General features: G+C 41.8%; 1 protein-coding gene across 1 annotated transcript in view; it reads left to right on the forward strand.

The window, feature by feature from the left end:
• LOC115897038 overlaps positions 1-21,743 on the forward strand; it is a 119,662-nt gene that overhangs the window by 80,636 nt on the left and 17,283 nt on the right. The gene's annotated exons all lie outside the window — the stretch shown is intronic.

The following is a 21,743-nucleotide window of genomic DNA, read 5'->3' on the forward strand; positions in this document are numbered from 1 at the left end:
CGAGTTCATAGCCTCCTGATTTTTTGAGAAGGGGAGAATTGGAGCTCAACAGGTAGCAAACCATTTCATTCTGCAATTAGTCTGTCTAAAGAAAAAGACTTAACATTCAACGCTTAGAATAAGGCTATTTTGGATATTTGAATTGCTGGCAAGACACCCCAAAGTAGTCATCCCTTAATGGGTGTGTGTGTGTGTTTAAAATTCATTATTTATTTATTTATTTTTGAGACAGAGTCTTGGTCTGTCATCCAGGCTGGAGTTCAGTGGAGTGATTGTGGTTCTTTGGCAGCCTCAACCTCACAGACTCAGGTAATCCTCCCATCTCAGGCTCCTGAGTAGCTGGGGCTACAGGCACACGTCATCACGCCCAGCTAATTTTCGTATATTTTGTAGAGACATTGTTTTGCCATCTTGCCCAAGCTGGTCTTGAACTCCTGGGCTCAAGCAATTTGCCCACCTCAGCTTCCCAAAAGTGCTAGAATTACAGGCGTGATCTACCAGTCTCCCTTAATGTTTTTTTAAAACCACTTATTTAGGGCTATTGATGAAAACAACAAATGAAGCATAGAAGCAATTACAGGAAGAGAAAGTACCCAATATTATGTAAAATGTGTTAGTACTGAGTCATATGTAAATTTGCGTTCAACTTCCTCACTCTTAAATTCTAGTTCCTGGAATCCCCCTCCTTTATAACTGACTCACAGTCTATTTTGGGACAAACCTGCCAATACTACAATCCCTTTACTGTACATTAAAATGTATACAGAAAAGTCAAGAACTAATAGAATCATCAAACAATACCAACCAAGGGACCTCACCCACATGTGCTAACAGTGGAGCATGTGGCCTCAAAATCAGGGCTGACCTAAACTCTCCATGTGTTGGAGTCATGTTTCCTAAGGCTGTGTTTGAAAAATAAAATTAGTTAATTAGAAATACCTTGTTCACAGTTTAATGCTTGATCTTGTTCTTTATCTAAAATATCTATGGCCCGGTGCGGTGGCTCACACCTATAATCCCAGAACTTTGGGAGACCGAGGAGGGCAGATCACCTGAGGTCAGGATTTTGAGACCAGCCTGGCCAAAATGGTGAAACTCCTTCTCTACTAAAAATACAAAAAAAAATTAGCCAGGCGTAGTGGTGCACGCCTGTAGTCCCAGCTACTCGGGAGGTTGAGGCAGGAGAATCACTTGAACCCAGGAGGCAGAGGTTGCAGTGAGCCGAGATCCTGCCATTGCACTGCAGCCTGGGCAACAAGAGGGAAATTCTGTCTCAAAAATAAATCAATAAATCAATAAATAAATAATATAAAATATCTATTTTTCCACTCCCTACTTGTCAAAACTTCTCTAAATTTTTAATAATAAATTTTATTATTTTAAAGTAATCTCATTATTTTTTTCTAAACAGGGTTTGAAGTTACATTTTCATCTTGATTCTAGTTGCTTCCTCCCCCCACTTTCTTTACTATGTTCCAGTAATTTGATTTCAGAGTTGGCATTAACTCCCTGAATTCAGGAAGATATTCCCCAAGGACCTGAATCTTAGCCCTGGAAGCGACGTCAAAGTTTATATAGCACATCTCTCACCTTCAGTCAGAGCCATACAAAGAAGCTGCTATCTTATTATCCATGGCTTTAGAAAAGACTGCCCAAACCTCCACCTGCATGTTATTTTGACATTTAGTTAGCTTTAGTGTGTCAAGCAAAGCCTTTATGCTACATACCAAACCTGTTTCCCTTGCTTATCAGCAATGATAAACAACCCTCTCTGTATATAAAGCTCTCTATTAATTCATAGAATGTATTCAGTTGTCATTTGGCCTTCTCTTTAAGAAAATTAATTATGTCTTCTTTACCTCTCCTCATTGGTCTTTTTTTCCAGTACTTGACTCATTTTGCCATCCTTGGAGTTGTCTTCTAAATAATTTCCAAGTTTTCCAATTAGTCTTTATTATTTATTTATAAGATGGAGTTTCACTCTTGTTTCCCAGAATGGAGTGCAATGGCATGATCTGGACTCACTGCAACCTCCACCTCCCGAGTTCAAGCGGTTCTTCTGCCTCAGCCTCCTGAGTAGCTGAGGTTACAGGCATGCATCACCATGCCGGGCTAATTTTGTATTTTTAGTGTAGGTGGGGTTTCACCTTGTTGGCCAGACTGGTCTCAAACTCTTGACCTCAGGTGATCCACCCACCCCGGCCTCCCAAATACTGGGATTATAGGCATGAGCCACCACACCCGGCCCTCCAATTAGTCTTTAAATATGAATTCCAGAAGTTCACATTTCTGAGTACCATTAATTTGAGATCACCTAACAGCTCCTTCACATCATACTCTCATTACACTTATTAAGTTGGTCTTTTGTCTCTTCTTCTAGTTACAAGCTAGAAATCTATTGGTTTTTTATTTGTATTTTATTTTATTTTACCTTTTTTGAGATAGAGACTTGCTCTCTTGCCCAGGCTGGAGTGCAGTGGCACAATCTCGGCTCACTGCAGCGTCTGTCTCCCAGGTTCAAACTATTCTCCTGCCTCAGCCTCCTGAGTAGTTGGGATTACAGCCACACACCACCACACCTGGCTCATTTTTTGTGTTTTTAGTAGAGATGGGGTTTCACCATGTTGGCCAGGCTAATCTTGAACCTCAGGTGATCTGCCTGCCTTGGCCTCCCAGAGTGATGGGATCACAGGCGTGAGCCACCACTCTTGGCCAGAAATACATTGTTTTTTAAAAATGTACTATTATTAAAACAATAATTTTTTTTTTTTTTGCTTAAATTTGGACTTGTTTTTAGTGCAACTGCAACTGCTTGGTTTCAGAAAAGGGTGTCTATAAAGAATAAAGGTTATTTTACTATGACACTGATATATTTCTCTAAATTCAAAGATGAATTTATAGAAATTTATAACTACAACTAAAATAGGTTTTTGTTTCTCTGTTTAATATTTTTTTCTAATATTTTTCCTCTGTTTAATATTGGATGGATTTTCCAGTTCTGTGTTTTTCCAGCAAATTTCTGGCCAAAAAAAAAAGAATCAGAATCTAGTAGAATAACCATGCCAATTTAGTCTGGCATCAGTGTGATTAGGAACGAATTTAGAGTCTTTAGGAATGTTTTGGCCTATTTCTGCATGAATTATATTTAAATCCCACATTTATTGCTTTTTTCTTCTTTTTCTTTTTGGAAAGCAGGGTGAAAATGATTACAACATATGCAAGTATGCAATTTCGAGTTCATTAACACCTCTATGAGGGTTCAGGTCTTCAAAATGGTAGCCGAAGATAACCGTGTCTGGCATATTCAGTATTGGTCTTTGAGAAGTTCAACGTAGTGCTGCCCTGGCATACAGATTTTCATTTACTTTGGGAGAAAGTCAGCGGGGAAACTAGTCAATAGAAATAATGATTGACGTTCATGGGACCTAAAGGAGAATCCTCAGAAGGGAACTTTGACACTACCTGTTCCTCTTTACCCACACAACATGAACCATCTTTTGAACTAGTATGAGAGAACCTTATTTTTGCAAAAGTCCAGAGAAACTCTACCAGAACACCACATTAGAATTGAAGACTCTAAGTGGGATACAAATGAATTGAAGTTCATCAATAGTTTTACACTGAAAGAAGTACGAGATTGTGCCCTCAAATGCATATCTTTCTTTCTTTTTTTTTTTTTTTTTTTTTGAGATGGAGTCTCGCTGTGTCGCCCAGGCTGGAGTGCAGTGGCCGGATCTCAGCTCACTGCAAGCTCCACCTCCCGGGTTTATGCCATTCTCCTGCCTCAGCCTCCCGAGTAGCTGGGACTACAGGCTCCCGCCACCTCGCCCGGGTAGTTTTTTGTATTTTTTAGTAGAGACAGGGTTTCACCATGTTAGCCAGGATGGTCTCGATCTCCTGACCTCGTGATCCGCCCGTCTTGGCCTCCCAAAGTGCTGGGATTACAGGCTTGAGCCACCACGCCCGGCGTATCTTTCTTTTTTAATAGTAATAGGACCTTTTCTAATCATGAAACTCATCTCTCTACTCCATTTCCTAAACACTCACAAAGCTATTCTTTTTATACTATAGAGATGGGGGTTAACAAATGAAAACTTGAAGTATGTAAAGTTAGAGATATAGATGCTAACTTTTAAATTATGAACATAATATTAAAATGTTATTAAAAATTGAAATAGAAAACAAGAGCATCCATACTCCCACTACATGAACACAATAAACATTGTTTCATCCATTGACTTATCTGTTCTATACGCAGCTAAAATACGTTTTTTTGTTTGTTTGTTTGTTTTTTGAGGTGGAGTCTCACTCTGTCGCCCAGGCTGGAGTGCAGTGGCACAATCTCGGCTTACTGCAACCTCCGCCTCGTGGGTTCAAGTAATTTTCCCTGCCTCATTCTCCCAAGTAGCTGGGATTACCGGCCCCCGCAACCATACACAGCTAATTTTTGTATTTTTAGCAGAGATGGGTTTTCACCATGTTGGCCAGGTTGGTCTCAAACTCCTGGACTCAAGTTATCTGCCCACACTGGCCTCCCAAAGTGCTGGGATTACAGGTGTGAGCCACCGCACCCAGCCTGAAATACATTTTTTATTGTGATTTCTCTCTCTCTCTTTCTTTCTTTCCTTCCTTCCTTCCTTCCTTCATCCCTCCCTCCCTCCCTCCCTTCTTTCTTTCTTTCCCCTTCCTTCCTTCCTTCCTTCCTTCCTTCCTTCCTTCCTTCCTTCCTTCCTTCCTTCCTTCCTTCCTTCCTTCCTTCCTTCCTTCCTTCCTTCCTTCCTTTCGAGACGGAGTCTTGCTCTATCACCCTGGGTAGAGTACAGTGGTGAGATCTCAGCTCACTGCAACCTCTGCCTCCCGGGTTCAAGCGATTCTCCTGCCTCAGCCTCCCAAATAGCTGGCATTATAGGCGTTTGCCACTATGCCTGGCTAATTTTTGTAATTTACTAGAGACGGGGTTTCACCATCTTGGCCAGGCTGGTCCGAACTGTCTACCTCATGATCCGCCTGCCTCGGCCTCCCAAAGTGCTGGGATTACAGGCATAAACCACCCCGCCCGGCTCTCTTGTGATTTCTTTTATTTAATTTAATATAGGTAATATTTCTCCATACTATTTTTTTGGAGATGAAGTCTCACTCTGTCACTCAGGCTGGAGTGCAGTGGCAAGATCTTGGCTCACTGCAACCTCCACTTCCCGGGTTCAAGCAATTCTCCTGCCTCAGACTTCCGGGTAGCTGGGATTACAGGCTCCCACCACCACGCCTGGCTAATTTTTGTATTTTTAGTAGAGACAGGGTTTCATCATGTTGGCCAGGCTGGTCGTCAACTCCTGACCTCAGGTGATCCACCTGCCTTGGCCTCCCAAAGTGCTGGGATTACAGGTGTGAGCCACCACACCTGGCCCACCATACTATTAAAAACATTTTATAGATACCATGTAAATAGTGGATATGCCATACTTTATTCAACCATTTCTGCATTAAGTACCAGTGTTTTGCAATTATAAATAAGGTCAAGATGGCCTTGTGCATATAGATTTATGAATTATTTATTTGAGATAAATTACCTAAAGTGAGACAAGCAGATAAAAATATTGAGCATTTAAAGCTCTTAAAATATTTTGTGATAGCTTTCAGACAATGTTTTAAAAATTAAAATACAATGAGCAACCTATGAGAATACCAGCTTTACTGAACCCTTGCCAGCATTGAATATTGCCATTTAAAAAATTAGCTCTGTGTAATTATTATGAATATCATTTTACTTTCACACATGCATATTCTAACCAAATAGTATTATTGCTAACTCTCTTTTTACAGGGAGGAGAAAGAAATGTATGTAGTCTTTAATATATGTGGACAAAGCATTTTCCACTTCAGGTTTTCAATGAGTAACTTGGATCGTTGAGGAATGTAGTAGTAAGCCACTACGCAGTCCCAAGTTATCTTTTGGGGTTTTGGATTTTTTTTTTTTTTTTTAATACAGATTCTCACTTTGTCATGGAGACTGGCATGCAGTAATACAATCACAGTTTACTGCAGCCTCAACCTCCCCAGTTCAAGCAATCCTTCTACCTTAACCTCTTGAGTAGCTGGGACCACAGGTGTGTACCACCACTCTTGGCTAATTTATTTCATTTCATTTCATTTCATTTTTTTGAGTCAGTCTTTCTCTGTTCCCCAGGCTGGAGTGCAGTGGTATGATCTTGGCTCACTACAGCCCCTGACTCCCAGGTTCAAGCGATTCTCCTGCCTTAGCCTCCCAAGTAGCTGGGATTACAGGCACATGCCACCAAGCCCAGCTAATTTTTGTATTTTTAGTAGAGACGGGGCTCACCCTGTTGGCCAGGCTGGCTGGTCTGGAACTCTTGACTTCAAGTGATTCGCCCGCCTTGGCCTCCCAAAGTGCTAGGATTGCAGGCATGAGCCACCGTGCCCAGCCTAATTTATTTTATTTGTAGAGAGGGGTGATATGATTAGGCTTTTTGTTCCTACCTGAACAGAAAGCCTAATCTCATCCAGAATTGTAATCCCCGTAATCCCCATAATCCCCACATGGCAAGGAGAGACCAGGTGGAGGTAGCTGAATCTTGGGGATGGTTTTCCCTCTGCTCTTTTCATGATAGTGAGTGCATTCTCACCAGATCTGACAGTTTTATAAGAGGCTGTTCCCCCTTCTCTCGGTACTTCTTCCGGCTGCCTTGTGAGGAAGGCACCTTGCTTCCCCTTCGCCTCCTGACATGATTGTGAATTTCCTGAGGCCTCCCCAGCCATGATGAACTGTGAGTCAATCAAAACTCTTTCCTTTATAAATTACCCAGTCTCAGGCAGTTCTTTACAGAGTGTGAAAGTTGACTAACACAATGGGGTCTGACTGTGTTGCCCCAACTGGTCTCAAACTCTTGGGCTCACGTAATCCTACTGCCGCAGCCTCCCAAAATGCTGGAATTACAGATGTGAGGTGCCATGTGAGGCTCTAAATTTTGATCTGCTTCAATAATCTTTGAGGCCAATTTTTCATAGCATCAAGGGGTAAAGCCTAACTCTTCTCCAGGAGAGTTACATTAACTGTTGTGTTCTGAGCTGCTGTCCTCCAGTCTTTCTCAGCATCTAATTATTGTAAGGTCAAGTCCTGTTAATTATCACCCAGCTGTATATTAAATTCTTATGCTTGAGCTGATTTATTTTATTTTATTTTCTGCATATAGGCTTTTTAGTGGCTTTAAGTTGAGAACAAAGTGTTAATAAAAGAAAGATTACACTTAGAAAGAAATTCCAAAAATTCTAAACAAGATGTTTTCTTTTCAAGAAAAAAAAAAGATGTTTTCTTTTCTTTTTACCTGATTTTTCCATTCCTGACCCTGGGGCCTCATTCTGGCTATTCTCTACAGAAAATAAAGTCCAGAGATGTACATGTGAGCACCTGGGCACACACGCAAACAAAGAGGAACTCATTGCGGATATATTCATGTATATGCATGCGCATTTTCTGAAAGAACTCACCCGGAACTGTCGGTGGTGGTTAATGAAGTTTGGGGGCAGATCTTTTCTTCCTTGGCCACTTCTTTGATAATCAGGAATTATTACCTTTCCCCTCAAACATTGATTTTGTATAAAAATGGCTAACTTCTATGAGTGTTCAGAAAATATATTCATTCATTTCCTTTAAGACACTAAGCACATGTGACCAATCTAAAAGGAACTGGCATGTTTGTGTGATTATAGAGTAAATGCAACAAGGATGAGATGACTTTAGCAGCTGTTTAAGTAATAAACTGTTTAGATCCATTTTCCTTTATGCACTTGGGTGCTATAGGCTTATTCTTTTTTAATTTCTTAAATTTTTTTATTTTTATTTCAAATACCTTTGCCACTTAATCCAGGATACAGGCTGATTCTTGTTAAGTTTAGCGGGAAGGGAAAAGGGACGTTTGCAGACCAAGCCAAGATGACTAACAAGAACAATATATGTGCGACAAAGCCTTGCTGTAAATTTCCTTCCTAGTATCTCTCTTCTGCAGGCCCAGTAATTTGTAGCAAAAACAACTACAATACCTGAATTATCTTTCCTTTTATAAACAGCATTTGAAATTCTCCATGGGGGATCTTAGGGTACATTAAAAATAAGGTATCATAAGCAAACACCTGTATCTGTTTACATAGAATCCACTTCTGCCTTTGCACAGAGCCCAGTAATAACTTGATATACAAATAAAACACATGTTTATCATTCACTCACTTAACAAGTCTCCACTGATCGACTACTATGGCCAATGTTCCTATGCTATTATGCTAAGGCACAAACAATTGGCTTCTGAATAATTCAGGACACAGTCCCTTCTTCTACAGAGTTTACAGTCTGGGGATATCTAAGTTATAAATAATAAGCAATAGAAATGCTTGTTTATTCAAGAAGTATATCCTTTTGCCTTCTCTATGCCCCCTTACCTTTTTTTAATGTTCCAGAAATGAAGATTTACTTGTAACTGATATTAACCATAGCTTTGTGGAAAGGTTTCCTGTTTTATCATCTTTATTTTCCCACAAAAAATTAATAATTAAAACAGTATTATGTACTATCTGAGAAGAAAGCAAATACTAATGCTATCAAGAATGAATTCTGGCCAGGTGCAGTGGCTTCTGCCAGTAATCCCAGCATTTTGGGAGGCTGAGATTGGTGGATGACCTGAGGTCAGGAGTTTGAGAGCAGCCTGGCCAACATGGCAAAACCCTGTCTCTACAAAAACACAAAAATTAGCTGGGCATGGTGGTGGGCACCTGTAATCCCAGCTACTCAGGAGGCTGAGGCAGGGAGAATTGCCTGAGCCTGGGAGGTGGAGGTTGCAGTGAGCTGAGTTTGTGCCACTGCACTCCAGCCTGGGTGACAGAACAAGACTCCGTCTCAAAAAAAAAAAAAAAAAGGAATGAATTCCGTTGAGTCTTCTATTTTCTATTTCAAATAGGTTATTAAGCCAGTAATAAATCCTAGAGTTAAAATAAATAAATGTAAAATATAATTTTCAAATAAGATTTATTACCGATTTACTATATGTGTATTAGTTGTTATCTGGTTCATTTTGCTTTTAGTATGTGTATATTTGGAGTCAATGTGATGAAGTGATTAAAAACCTGAGTTTGCTAACTGCATTTACTTTTCCCAAGTTATTTCAGTTTCCTCAATTGTAAAATGAGGATGATGACAATTATACCTTCCTCATAGGGATGTTGTGAGCATAAATTGCGTAAGTAAATGTAAGGCACTTTAGGACAACATGCTTTTCTTTCTTGGCTTTAGGTGTAATCTTTTGCCCCAGTCAGCTTCAGCTTGTATATCTGCCTTAAAAGCTTTTCCAGTAATGTCCTTCACTTTTCTGTCCTGAGTGAGTGACAGGCACCTTGCATTAGTCCTTCAGATAGCTCCAGATAGTTTAGAAAAGACATACATGCCACAGCCAGGCATGGTGGCCCACGCCTTAAATACTCCATTAAAAATATTAGTAGTAATTATTATTCTGAGCTTTAGTGTGAATTGAAATGCTTGATATTCTAGATCTAGGCCGAGCCACTGCATCGGCTCACAATTATATTTCGTAATCCCAGCACTTTGGGAGGCCAAGGCGGGCAGATCACCTGAGGTCAGGAGTTCAAGACTGGCCTGGCCAACATGGTGAAACCCCATCTCTACTAAAAATACAAAAATTAGCTGGGCATGGTAGTGGATGCCTGTAATCCCAACTACTCAGGAGGCTGAGGCAGAAGAATCACTTGAACACGGGAGGCGGAGGTTGCAGTGAGTTGAGATAGTGCCACTGCACTCCAGAGAGTGAGTGAGACTCTGTCTCAAAAAAAAAAATTAAAAAAAAAAAAAAAAAAAGACATACATGCTAGAGCCAGGGACCAGGGACTAGCCATGGAGGCTAACTCCTAAGACTACCACTGAGCTGGGCAGGAGGTGAGGAAAGAGCAAGTGAAAACACCACAAAGCTTTCCTACTTGTTTTAAAATGTCTTTTTAGGGGCTGAGTGAGGTGGCTCCCATCTGTAATACCAGCATTCTGGGACGCCAAAGTGTGAGGATGGGTTGAGGCCAGGATTTCAAGGCCAGTCTGGGCAATATAGCAAGACCCCATCTCTAATAAAAATAAAAAACAAATTAGCCAGGCATGGTGGCATGAGCCTGCAGTCCCGACTACTCAGAAGGCTGAAGTGGGAGGATCACCTGAGCCTAGGAGTTGGAGATCAGTCTGGGCAACATAACAATACCTCATCTCTCTCTCTATATATATATATATTTTTTTTTTCTTTTTTTTTTTTTTGAGACAGAGTCTCATTCTGTCACCCAGGCTTGAGTGCAGTGGCACAATCACAGCTCACTGCAGCCTTAACTTCCCAGGCTTAGGTGATCCTCCCACCTTAGCTTCCCAGGTAGCTGGGACTACAGGTGCGTACCACCATGCCTAGCTAATTTTTTTTTTTTTTTTTGAGGCGGAGTCTTGCTCTGTCGCCCAGGCTGGAGTGCAGTGGCCGGATCTCAGCTCACTGCAAGCTCCGCCTCCCGGGTTCCCGCCATTCTCCTGCCTCAGCCTCCCAAGTAGCTGGGACTACAGGCGCCCGCCTCGTCACCCGGCTAGTTTTTTGTATTTTTAGTAGAGACGGGGTTTCACTGTGTTCGCCAGGATGGTCTCGATCTCCTGACCTTGTGATCCGCCCGTCTTGGCCTCCCAAAGTGCTGGGATTACAGGCTTGAGCCACCGCGCCCGGCTAATTTTTTGTACTTTGTTTGCAGAGGCAGGGTTTCACCATGTTGCCCAGGCTGGTCTCAAACTCCAAGCAATCCACTGCCTTGGCCTCCCAAAATCTTAGGATTATAGGCATGCGCCACTGTACTCAGCCCTGTCTCTTTTTTTAAAAAACAATTAAAATGCTGGGCACGGTGGATCACGCCTGTAATCCAGCATTTTGGGAGGCCAAGGTGGATGGATCATGAGGTCAGGAGATCAATACTAGTCTGGCCAATATGGTGAAACCCTGTCTCTACTAAAAACACAAAAATTAGCCGGGCGTGGCGGTGGGTACCTGTAATCCCAGCTACTCGGGAGGCTGAGGCAGGAGAATAGCTTGAATCTGGGAGGCAGAGGTTGCAGTGAGCCGACATCATGCCACTATACTCCATCCTGGGCGACAGAGCAAAGACTCCATCTGAAAGAAAAAAAATTTTTTTAAAAAAAACACCTTTTTGGATAAGGGGGGCAGGATTCAGCATTTGCTTAGTTGCTATAAACCTTTGACAGTTTTCCAGAGTTTCAACAAATTTGGTTTGACAGTTTATGCTTACTTTCTGATGTTTTGGTTGGGGGACTGGAGCTTGGAGCTTCCTGTTACACCATTTTGTTGATATCACCTCCCTTGATAAGATTTTCTTTTTTCTTTTTCCTTTTTTTTAAATTTTTATTTATTTATTTATTTTTTGAGATAGGGTCTTGCTCTGTCACCCAGGCTAGAGTGCAGTGGCAAGTGGCAGGATCTCGGCTCACTGCAGCCTCAGCCTCCCCGGACTTAGGTGATTGATCCTCCCACCTCAACCTCCCAAGCAATTGGGACTACAGGCATGCACCACCATGCTCAGTTAATTTGGGTTTTTTTGCTTTTTGATTTTTCTTTTGGTAGAAATGGGGTTTTCCCATGTTGCCCAGCCTGGTCTCAAATTCCTGGGCTCAAGCCATCCTCCCACCTCAGCCTCCCAAATTACTGGGATTACAGGCCACCATGCCTGGCCCACTTTTCTTGTTACTTCTTTAAAGAAAATAAGCAAGCAGTGACTGGATAAGATTTTAAAGGTTAACTTGTCCATGACTCCCTTTCCCCACAGAAACAAACTACTGAGAGCACTCAGTCCTTCTGAGGATCAACTGAGATAATGAGATAATAAATGTGCCTGGCCCATTGTAAATACTCCATTAAAAGTATTATTAGTAATTGGCCGGGTGCGGTGGCTGACGCCTGTAATCCCAGCACTTTGGGAGGCTGAGACGGGCAGATCACGAGGTCAGGAGATAGAGACCATCCTGGCTAACAAGGTGAAACTCCACCTCTACTAAAAATACAAAAAAAAAAAAAAATTAGCCGGGCGTGGTGGCAGGCGCCTATAGTCCCAGCTACTAGGGAGGCTGAGGCATGAGAATGGCAAGAACCCAGGAGGCGGAGTTTGCAGTGAGCCAAGATTGTGCCACTGCACTCCAGCCTGGGTGACTGAGCAAGACTCCGTCTCAAAAATATATATATATATATGTGTGTGTGTGTGTGTGTGTGTATATATATAATTAGTAATTATTATTTTGAACTTTAGTGTGAATTGAAATGCTTGATATTCTAGATCTAGGGAAACCTCAATACCAGATTGCAGTGGCATTTACTTCCTCTTTTTAGAGACAGCTAAAGGTAGCATCATTCTTCCTCAGTGGCAGCCACCTGCCCTCAAATATCTTAAATGTCTATTTGACCCTTGGCCAGAGTCTGGATCCACAATTATATTTCTTTTTTTTTTTTTGAGATGGAGTCTTGCTCTATCGCCCAGGCTGGAGTGCAGTGGTCCGATCTCAGCCCACTGTGGCCTCTGCCTCCCAGGTTCCAGTGATTCTCCTGCCTCAGCCTCCCAAGTAGCTGGGATCACAGGCGTGTGCCACCACATCAGACTAATTTTCTGTATTTTTAGTAGAGATGGGGTTTTACCATGTTGGCCAGGCTGGTCTCGCACTCCTGACCTCAAGTGATCCACACACCTCGGCCTCCCAAAGTGCTGGGATTACCAGGTGTGAGTCACCGCATCGGCCCACAATTATATTTTGTAAATATTATAAGATTTATTTATTTATTTGTTTGTTTGTTTGTTTATTTGAGCTGGAGTCTCACTCTGTTGTCCAGGCTGAAGTACAGTGGCACGATCTCGGCTCACTGCAACCTCCGCCTCCCAGGTTCAAGCGATTCTCCTGCCTCAACCCCTGAGCAGCTGAGACTACAGGCACGTGCTACCACGTCCAGCTAATTTTTTTTATTTTTAGTAGAGATGGAGTTTCACCATCTTAGCTAGGATGGTCTTGATCTCCTGACCTCGTGATCCGCCTGCCTCAACTTCCCAAAGTGCTGGCATGAGACACCGCGTCTGGTCATATTATAAGATTTCTAAGGCTAGACCTGGAAAAAGAAACAATAAAATACAAATTCAATTCATGTAAAGAGAAAGGATACTTGCAGTATATTGCAGTATTTTCCATTGCCCTCTAAAAATAAATAGAAAAGAAAATACAGACTGAAAGAAAAGGCAAAAATAAAGCTGCATATGATGCCTGCCAAAGCACCTAGAGAAAACACATGGAAATGCTGTGGAAAATACCTGCAAAGGGAAGCAACTAATACAGGATCTTCTTGAAACACTCAGAGACGCACATTGTTATTCTTAACTTCCCAGAAGTTAAGAACTCAAGTGATCTGGCTGGGATCAGAACCTGCACCTCTTAAAGTTGAATACTTAGTAAATCTATCCACTTCTCCACATGTTATATAGATGTTTTTCATTCCCTGGACATTTTCCCGCTTATTTCTTCATAGCCCTAATGGCCTGCCCACTGAATACAAAAGAGATGTTGGATAAAGAATGATTGTCGAGATGTATGATTAACTTGCCTAAATGTTAACCCAGTTTTGCAATGAAAACCCTGTATCTCTGCCATCCAAAACTTTGTAAAAGCTGTATTCATGGTGTTTTTGCTTATGCAGAAAAATGCATTTCATATTTGTCAGGTATTGTTTTTAACATGTGTTTCATATCAAATACAAGAAAAGCCAAATGTAATGTTAAAAAAAATATTGGCAAGATCTGCTGAGAGTGAGTCTTCCAGCACATCTGGGAACCGCTGTAAAAAACTAACTCAACATTCTGGGCTCTTGGATGGCCAGATTATTAACTGGTTTACCAGAAGCACTTTTAGTGCAAGCCAAGGCATATAAGAAATATTTTAGACCCATAGACCATTAAATACTGTACAGTTAGCCTGCTGCATGAGAAAAACAGCAAATGTTTTAATGGAAATGTCTAGTTCCATTCATAACAAAGAAAAGAAACCATGCATTTGTTAACAGTTGCATGTGGCAGTCTAGATTCTATTGCTAAAGTGTTAATGGAAGATTGAGTGTCAGACTTTTTTGCTAAAACAAGTTAAACATTACAAATTATAGCATAAAGCAAATTATAATCCCACTGGCCTTGAATTTGACTTAGCTCCTGTATAGGAAAGAGTGGGAACATTTCTCCTAGAACCTCGCATAAAATCCAAATCTCGATTTCTATTTTTTCCTCTCATGTCAAGTACCTTTTTGGAGGTAAGTCCAAGGAGAAAAACACTAAGGAATATAGTGTCCTTTGCAATGAGAGATATTTAAAACATTTCTCTTTTCCCCATACAGCCTAGGAGTGGATGTTTGTTCAATGTTTAACCAAGGCCTAAGAATCATTTCTTATATTATCCTTATATAGCATAATGACCCTAAAATAGCAATATTTGGATTCTTGCCTGTACCCAGTGGATAAACACTGCTTAATTTGTATTACTTGCATTTGGCAGAAGTTGGTTTAAGCAAATTAGAGATTCCTGGGGAGCTTGAAAATACATTGATAACCCAGTCTCCCTACTCCCTTTGGATAGGAACTTATCACTGTTATTTCATTTTTTAAGTTCCTAATTATAATGGGTAGCTATGATTGAGACTACTGGAAAGAAATACGCTTTTGATGAGGGCAAGAAAACCTGGTCATAGTTTTTGAACAAATCCAAATAATATATTGAATAGAACTTGAATCTTTGAAAAGAGTTTTGAAGATTATTTTTTCCCAGCCCCATACGATATTATAGTCGTAGACAATAATCTGAAAGATGTAAACAGCCAGTCATTAGAAATGTTTTCTAAAACCGGGCGCAGTGGCTAATGCCTGTAATTCCAGCACTTTGGGAGGATGAGGCGGGTGGATCACCTGAGTTCAGGAGTTTGAGATCAGCCTGGCAAACACGACTGAAGGGGTGGCCTGCCCCTCCACACTTGTGGGTGTTTCTCGTTAGGTGGAAACGAAAGACTTGAGAAAAAGAATAAAACACAGAGACAAAGTGTAGAGAAAGAAAAGCGGGGCCCAGGGGACCGGCGCTCAGCTGACAGAGGACCCACGCCGGCACCGGCCTCTGAGTTCCCTTAGTATTTATTGAGAATTATCTTAGTCATTAAAAGGATAAGGGAGTGGCTGGACAATAGGATTACTGTAGGGAGGAAATCGGCAGTAAGACATATGAAAAAATCCGTGTAATATGAACAAGTTTAAAGGAAAATGCTGTGCCTTGAGATGTACATGCGACATCTCCATAAACCTTTTAGCAGTATTGCTCCAGCAAGTCCCACCTTATTCCTAAAGGCGGTTTCTCCTCACTCAGTAAACAAGGCACACAATGGGTATTACCCGGAGATGTTCCATTGCCCAGGGAGGGGCAGGAGACAAATGTTTTTCTCTTTCTTGAGATTTAAGAGAATGGTGATGACTTTTAACCACAAGCAGCCTTTAGGCACTTGTTTAACAAAGCACATTCTGCACAGCCCAAAATCCTTTTAACCTTAAATCACCTTCGCACATGTCTTTTGCAAGGACAAAGTTGAAGGTAAGGTCACAGATTAACAGCATCTCAAGTACAGAACTAAATGGAGTCTTTTATGTCTACTTCCTTCTATATAGACATGGTAACAAGCTGATCTCTCGTTCTTTTCCCCACACATGATGAAACCCCATTTCTACTAAAAATACAAAAATTAGCCAGGCGTGTATACAAAAACGCAAAAGAAAAAAATGGTGGGCACCTGTAATCCCAGCTACTTGGGAGGCTGAGGCAGGAGAATTGCTTAAACCTGGGAGGCAGAGGTTGCAGTGAGCTGCGATTGCACCATTGTACTCCAACCTGGGCAACAAGAGTGAAAATCTGTCTCAAAAAAAAAAAAAAAGAAAAAAACAAATTTTTTCTAATAAGTACATTTGGTAGTAGACCACAGCCTAAACAGGTTTCTACACCTTTATGCAAAGAAAAAAATGGCATTGAATTGCAATGTCAGAAGCTACACAGCAGGCCAAGTCACAGCCTTGCTGCTAGGTTGGGAATAGCTTCTTTCATTCACCTCCAGGCATTTAAAGAGGCACCCACTACTCTGAGGTAACCCCATCATGGCATGTTATTTCCCCAACACCAGGAATTCAGGAAGATTAAAGCACTAGAAGAAATGAAGACACATGTGTTAAAACATAACATTTTGGCAGAATAATTATCTCCTTTAATTCTAGTAGCTCAAGTAGAGTGGGATTTATGATTCACATTTTTTATTGTTTAGGGATAAATAACAAAAATTTATTGAATGCCAGCTGGGCGCGGTAGCTCACACCTGTAATCCTAGCACTTTGGGAGGCCAAGCTGGGCGGATCACTTGAGGCCAGGAGATTGAGACCAACCTGGCCGACATGGTAAAACCCTGTCTCTACAAAAAACACAAAAATTAGCCAGGTGTGGTGGCCCACGCTTGTAATCCCAGCTACTCAGGAGGCTGAGGTAGAAGAATTGCTTGAACCCAAGAGTCAGAGGCTGCAGTGAGCAGAGATTGTGCCTCTGCACTCCAGCCTAGGCGAGAGAGTGAGACTCCATCTCAAGAAAAAAAAAAAAAATTATACGTGCCAAGCACCCGTTGAGGACTCATGAAATTTACAAGAGATCATAAACAAGGCAAATAAGAAAATTACTTATTAGGAGGTAAGTGTCATGGAGAAAAATAAAGCAGGAAATGGGAACAAAGTTTCCATTTAAACAAAATGTCAAGCAAGGCTTCACTGAGAAGGTGCCAGTTGAGCAGATGCCTGAAGGAGATGAGAATTGTGTGGATAGCTGGGCAAAAAACATTCCAGGGTGAGGGCTCAGAGAGCACAATCCCAGGAAAGAAGTCTTTTTACTTTTGCTATAATTATTTGTATATAGATTATTCAATTGATAGAGCAAACTTTCTTTTTTCTTTTTCTTTTTCTTTTCTTTCTTTTTTTTTTTTTTTTTGAGACAGAATCTCACTCTGTCACCCAGGCTGGAGAGCAGTGGCACGGTCTCGGCTCACTGCAACCTCCACCTCCTGGGTTCAAGCAGTTCTCCCATCTCAGCCTCCCGAGTAGCTGGAATTACAGGAGCCCACCACCACCACCAGCTAATATTTGTGTTTTTAGTAAAGACAGGGTTTCACCATGTTGGCCAGGCTGGTTTTGAACTCTTGACTTCAGGTGATCTGCCTGCCTTGGCCTCCCAAAGTGCTGGGATTACAGGCGTGAGCCACCGCGCCTGGCCTGAGCAAACTTTTGTTAATAAAAAAAATTTTTTTTTTTTTTGAGATGGAGTCTCACTCTGTTGACCAGGCTGGAGTGCTGTGGCATAATCTCGGCTCACTGTAACCACTGCCCCCTGGGTTCAAGTGATTCTCCTGCCTCAACCTCTGGAGTAGCCGAAACTACAGGCGTGGGCTACCATGCCTGGCTACTTTTTGTATTTTTAGTAGACAGGGGTTTTGCCATGTTGGCCAGGCTTCTATCAAAAAATTATATCTCTCCCAAGAGGAGTATATGACTCCATGTAAGTCATTATACTCCTGTTGACATGTTTGATGGTACAAAATGGATAATAATAACCTTTACCAATTATTAAAACTTAGAGCCCCTAACCCTAAACTTAACTCTAACTTTGCCAATTTTTCCAATAAGGAGACCACGGCTAAAAGATATTAACTAATATCCCAGGGGCACATACACAGTCAGGTACATTTTAAGTTTTACTTAAATTTTCTCTAGGTCTGTTTGACACCAAAGCTCATGCTCTAAACTGCCATGTCTGTTTCGACCAACTCCACTCTAAAATAAATGCAAGGAGGCCTCTCTTAACCACAGTAGATGTGCTGTAAATAACATATATAACTTCTATCTGTGTAACCTTCTGTAAGCCACTTGGCCTCCCTCAGAGTCTGTTTTCCTATCTATTAAATAAGGCAGCTGAACTAAGTCATCTGTTAAATATCTTCTAGCCACAAAATACTATGGTTCTGTGATAGATTAACTTGACTACTTTCACATAATTTGAGTCCTACAAATCAATGATGTGATCAATAAACATGCATTGATTACCTTTGGATCAGGCAAAATCTACAAAACTCCATGCCACAAATAATTTTTACTTGATAATTTAATTATATGTGTTTTTCTTTTTCTTTCTTTTTTTTTTTTTTTTTTTTTGAGACGGAGTTTCAATCTTGTTGCCCAGGACGGAGTGCGATGACGTGATCTCAGCTCACCGCAACCTCTGCCTCCTGCATTCAAGCAATTCTGCCTCAGCCTCCTGAGTAGCTGGGATTACAGGCATGCACCACCACGCCTGGCTATTTTTGTATTTCTAGTAGAGACAGGATTTCTCCATGTTGGTCAGGCTGGTTTCGAACTCCCAACCTCTGCCTCCCAAACTGCTGGGATTACAGGTGTGAGACGCCACGCCTGGCCAGTTATGTGTTTTGATATAGAATGCAAACAATCTGGATATCTTGGCCGGGCATAGAATCTCAGGTTGAAACTCCAATGCCTGCAGAGCCAGGCAGGAAATTTAAATAGGCGAAGTGGAAACGGGTGTTCAGACATGGCTCTGTGTCAACTCAAAACAGCCATTTTAGGGGCAGGCACGGTGGGTGGCTCACGCCTCTAATCTCAGCACTTTGGGAGGCTGAGGCGGGCGGATCGCTTGAGGTCAGGTGTTCAAGACCAGCCTGACCAACATGATGAAACCCCATCTCTACTAAAAATGCAAAAGAAAAGAAAAGAAAATTAGTGGGGCATAGTGGCACGCACCTGTAACCTCAGCTACTCAGAAGGGTAAGGCACAAGAATCGCTTGAACCTGGGAGACCGAGGCTGTGGTGAGCTGAGACCATGCCACTGCACTCCAGCCTGGGCAACAGAGTAAGACTCTGTCTCAAACAAAAACAAAAACACAGCCATTTTAGTACGTTGAAAAGCTGTGTTCCATTTTAACCTAAATGTGTTATATCTTTTAACTTACAAATGCAGATGTGCCATCATTATTTCTGGTGACATTATTGAAAAAATTAGGTAAGATGGACTCCCTTAAAGAATCTAAAATTACCATTTATCGCCTCACTCCTTACTCGTGTGTCCGTACTTATTGCCTCCATAGCACCCACCTCAACTACCAGCATCAGAAAACAAGTTCCGGCTGGGTGCAGTGGCTCACACTTGTAATCCCAGTACTTTGGGAGGCCGAGGTGGGTGGAACATTTCAGGTCAGGAGTTCGAGACCAGCCTGGCCAACATGGTGAAACCCTGCCTCTACCGAAAATACAAAAATTAGCCAGGCACGGTGGTGGGTGCTTGTAATCCCAGTTACTCCGGAGGCTGAGGCAGGAGAATTGCTTGAACCTGGGAGGCGGAGGTTGCAGTGAGCTGAGATCCACCACTGCACTCCAGCCTGGGCAACAGAGCAAGACTGTCTCAAAAAAAAGAAAGAAAGAAAAGAAAACAAGTTCCATGAGGGCAAGATCTGTCTATCTGTTCATACACCTATGCCCATGGCTCCTAGCACTGTGCCTATTGCATAATAAGTTATCCACAAATATTTATTAAATGAATAACTGAATAAATTTCAAGATTGAGGATAAATTTGAGTTTCAAGAAACCAGTATCAGTGCTGAACTGACATCTTAAAATGTAACTCAAGACATGGACTCTAGCCCTTAATTCGTCTCTAACACAAGTTACGTTACCGTCTGCCTCGGTTGTCTCAACCATAATGCAAGGGGTGAGGTAATAAAAGACCCCCTTCAGGTCCCCAAATCTCTGATCCTCTGAACTCTACTAGTTGTGCAGAATATAGAAAACATTTGATTTAATAGACGTTTGACCTGAATATCTTCACCTTGTGTAGACCAGAATTTAAATACAAGTGCTTGCTGGGCCAGGCAGGAAACATAAAAACGTGAAGTGGGTTGGGTGGCGAATTGCCTTAAGCAATTTGCAATTACAAAGGCCAAACTGAAATATATCGAAACCAAAAAGAATGCAAATGAAATAAAACCACAAAAGGAGGAACATCTGACTAGTTGCTTGGAATCACAATCTCTTGAGGGGTCAAGAATTGTTCCTAGGCCTCATGTTACATAAATGTGATTAATGTTAAGCAATTGAAGAAGGATAAATCATTAGCTTGCAGAGATCAAGATGATAAGACTCCTGATATCTGACCCTGCATTAATCTCTTGACCAGACTCCTGCTACACTTGTCCAAACCATCATCTTTATGAGTGTGGCAGTTGATGGGGCATGTTTGCTGTAGTAAGATAATGTGGCCACATTCCACCCTGCTGTGTGTGGTGTGAAATAGAGGACTGTAGCCCAGAGACAAGGCATGAGACACCCAGTCGACTGTGTGAGCGAAGCCCACCACCCAGGATCCAAAGGCAGTAATGGTCCAGTGAGTCAGAGATGGAGCAGCTGCTCTCAGGAAGCCCTCAGCCGAGCACAGGAACAAGGGCCCATATGCATTCTGCAGGCCTGCCACACTAGCTTGAGCACAGAATGCTGTGCTTCCTCCAGTTGCTGGAGTTTGTGGACAGCTTTGACCCTCTATGACCATCTGCCTGGTCACCAAATTCCAAAGCCATGAAATATTTTGGACTCCCCCAACTTCCCTAGTTTTCAGTCATTCATCGAGTCTTGCAAAGCATTCTTCTACCTGCCCTCCACACCTATCCCTGCCTTTTCACTTTCATAGCCCCCATCTGAATTCATGCTCTATCAACTCCCCTTTGTTATAGCAGCCCCCTGATCCCCTCAGCTCCTGTATTCTTCAACGCTGGTCTTTCCTGCAAACTGCCAAGCCTTCTGAATTTCCATGGCATGAAGGACACATTGACATTTAAAGCCTTCCACCATGTGACTTCCAACGATTTCTCCCATGAGTCTTCCACTCCTGTGGAATTGTTCAACCAAGTGTTGCCCAAATGTGCCTTGTTGAATTTTGTTCCCACACCTTTGTTTGTGCTGTCCCACCCAGAGAGGACACCCTTCTACTGCCTCTTCGCCAATCCAGATGGTGCCAGTGTTTTCAAAACCTGTTCAGGTTCTACTTCCTCCCTGAAGCCTTGCTCAACAACTTTGCCCATATTATTACTTCCTTCTTTAAACTCTGACAAAACATTAACTCTACCGCATACTTCACATTTAGAGGTACATGATACCAGGTTCCAGATCTGTTTTGTTGATGTCTATGTTTTGCTTCTCAATCCAAATACAATGTCTAGGGAGCAATGAGTTAGCAACTAAGGTAGTATCTTCTTAAAACAAATGCTCGGTAAATACTGTTGAATGTGATAAGCCCATCTAAGAGAGTCAATGGAAGGAGACTTTTTTTTGTCCTAGATACAAATAACTGAATTCAAAATTACTGTTTGCAAGACAGTATTATATTCTATGATACCAGGCAGGCGGCATTTCCTAAAGCTTCACTAAAGCAGTTTGAGAAGCAAGCTTTCGCTTCCCTAAAGATAAAGTATTTTTGCTACTTTTGGTCATGCAACTTGAGATATGAGAAAAACAACTTCCCTGGCTAATAGGAAACAAGCATTTTGAGAATTTCTT

Source organism: Rhinopithecus roxellana, chromosome 4, assembly GCF_007565055.1.
Source record: "Rhinopithecus roxellana isolate Shanxi Qingling chromosome 4, ASM756505v1, whole genome shotgun sequence".
Lineage (NCBI taxonomy): Eukaryota > Metazoa > Chordata > Mammalia > Primates > Cercopithecidae > Rhinopithecus > Rhinopithecus roxellana.